Raw genomic sequence first — 2,902 nt, 5'->3', positions numbered from 1 at the left:
TATTGAGTTGTAAGAGTCCTTACGTATTGTGGATATCAATCTTTCATCAGACATATGGTTTGCAAATATTTTCTCTCATTCTATAGGTTGCTTTTTCATTCTGTTGATTGTTTCCTTTATTATGCAGAAGCTACGTTTCTCCAAAGACAAACCAATGACTAATAGATGTATGAAGAGATGTTCACTAAACAGGGAAATGCTAATCAAAACTACAATGACATATTGCTACACATCTGTTAGGATGGCTGTTATCAAAGAAAATAAAGATAAGTGTTGTTGAGGGCGTGGAGAAATCGGAATCCTTATATACTATTGGAGATAAAAATGGTACAATTGTTATGAAAAACACTATGGCAATTCGTCAATAAATTAAAAACAGAAATACTATGGTTCAGCAATCCCATTTCTGGGTATATAGCCAAAGAAAAACAAAATTGAAAAGACTACCTTGAAAAGACATCTGCATCCTCATGTTCATTGCAGAATTATTTATAATAGCCAAGACATAGAAATGACCTGTGTCCATCGAAGGATGAATGGATAAAGAGAATATGATGTATATATATTTTATGTTACATGTTATAGTATATGTAATCTATGTATAATGGGATATTTTTCACCCATAAAAAATAAAATCCTACCATTTGCAACAACTGGAATGGACTTTGAGGGTATTAAGCTAAGTGAAATAAGTCAGACAGAGAAGGACAAATACCATATGGTCTCACCTATATGAGAAATCTTAGAAAAACAAAGTCATAGAAACGGAGAACAGATTGGTGGTTGCCAGAGGCAGGGAGGAAAGTGTGTGGAAAATAGGTGAAAGTTGTTGAAATATACAAACTTCTAGTTATAAGATTAATGATTCTGGGGATGTAATGTATAGTATGATGACTACAGTTAATAATATTGTATTGTATATTTAAAAGTTGCTAAGATAGTAGATCTTAAAAGTTCTCATCACAAGAAAAAATGTAACTATGTGGGGCAATTGATGTTAACTAAATTTACTGTGGCGATTATTTCACAATATATACAAATATCAAATCATTATATTGTACACCTTAAACTAATACAATGTTATATGCCAATTCTATGTCAATAAAACTAGAGAAAATAAGATTAGCTGAACTAGAGGGGCATTATAAAAGACTGGATAGCCTAATACCAAAAATGTGGATTTTTTGCATGTGTCATTGCCCAATTTTTAATCCTAGGTTATTAACTAAATTGGTAAAATGATCTGAAAGCCAAACAAAATAGATTTTTTGGCTATATTTACCAAGCCAGCTGACAGTTTGTAACTTATTGGTAAAAAGAGATGACAGCCTCTTTTAAAAGCTGCCTGAAGGTCAGGATGAGAAGAGCAATGTTTGGATATTTTTTCATCATCATTAATTTTCTTTATTGGCAACTTTTCCAAAATCAAAGAAGGACTTAGAATTAAAACAAACTCTTCAAATCCCTAGTTATAATTACATTGTAGAAAAGACACATTGGAAAGGATGGGGAAATAAAGTGACACCAGTGTTGTCTTTGGGTGGCAAAGTTAATGGTGGTTTTTTTCTCTCTCTCTTTCTTTTGCCAGATTTTATATAATAAGAATGAATTTCCTTTATATTCAAGGAAATTTTTTACTTAAAAAAATAAAAAGGAGAGATGGTGACTAAAAATGGAAACCCACACAGCTTAAGAAACAGCTTCAGTTTTCATTCCTTGTTGTGGGTTAGGATTCAGGTGCTGACACCAAACTCTTGCCCCAAGCTTTGAGAATTAACGAGGAGTGCACAGGGATCCCATGTCATCTGAGACAAAGGGATCTGGGCTACTACCCTTTGGTACTTGGACATTTCTTGTTCTGGACTCCTGGCTCCTTGTTAGAGGCCAGTCATGGTGACAATTCTCTCATCTTTGGGGTCCCAGAACTTCACCAAATGGCCCTATTGCATTGCTTTCCTTACAAGACACTACCAGTTTGGCATGACTCATGATTATCAGTAATATAGAGTCCTGGTGAGATAGCCAGAAAAGTTACAACAAGAAGCACCCAGTTGGCTAAATGGGTCAATATTTTTAATTAAATTTATTAGGGTGATATTAGGGTGATATATAAATTTTGGGGTTAATAAAATTATATAGGTTTCAAATGTAAAATTAAATTGTATGTCATATGTATATTGCATTGTGTTCATCACCCAAAGTAAAATTTCCTTTCTTCACCATATATTTGACCCCTTTTACCCTTATCTACCTTCTCCCTTCTCCCTTTACCTCTGGTAACCACTATGAGTTTTTGTTTGTCTTGTTCATTCGTTGCTTTCAGTTTTATATCCCACATGTGAGTGAAATCACGTGGTTCTCAACTTTTTCTATCTGACTTATTTTGCTTAGCATGATCATCTCAAGATCCATCTATCTTGTCACAAATGACAGTATTTCATCTTTTTTTTATGGCTGGGTAATATTCCATTGTATATATGTACCTCATCTTTTTTATCCAATCATCTATGGAAAGACACTTTGTTTTTTTCCATGTCTTGGACACCATGAAAAATGCTGCAATGAACATTGTGGTGCATATATCTTTATGGACAAATGTTTTCAATTTTTTTTTTTGAGTAGCTGCCCAGAAGAGGGATTGCTGGGCCATATGGTAATTCTATTATTAATTTTATACGGAAACTCCATACTGTTTTCCAGAGTGGCTGTACCAATTAACATTCCCACCTGTACTGTATGAGGGTTCCTTTTTCCCCACAACCTCTCCAACACTTGTTATTACCTGTCCTATTGAAGATAGCCTTTCTAATGAGTGTAAAGATGGTATCTCATTGTGGTTTTTATTTGCATTTCCCTAATAGCTAGTGAAGTTGAGCATCTTTTCATATGTCTGTTGGGCATT

This window comes from Pteropus vampyrus, unplaced genomic scaffold, assembly GCF_000151845.1.
Source record: "Pteropus vampyrus isolate Shadow unplaced genomic scaffold, Pvam_2.0 Scaffold284, whole genome shotgun sequence".
Classification (NCBI taxonomy): domain Eukaryota; kingdom Metazoa; phylum Chordata; class Mammalia; order Chiroptera; family Pteropodidae; genus Pteropus; species Pteropus vampyrus.
This window is presented reverse-complemented; position numbering follows the sequence as displayed.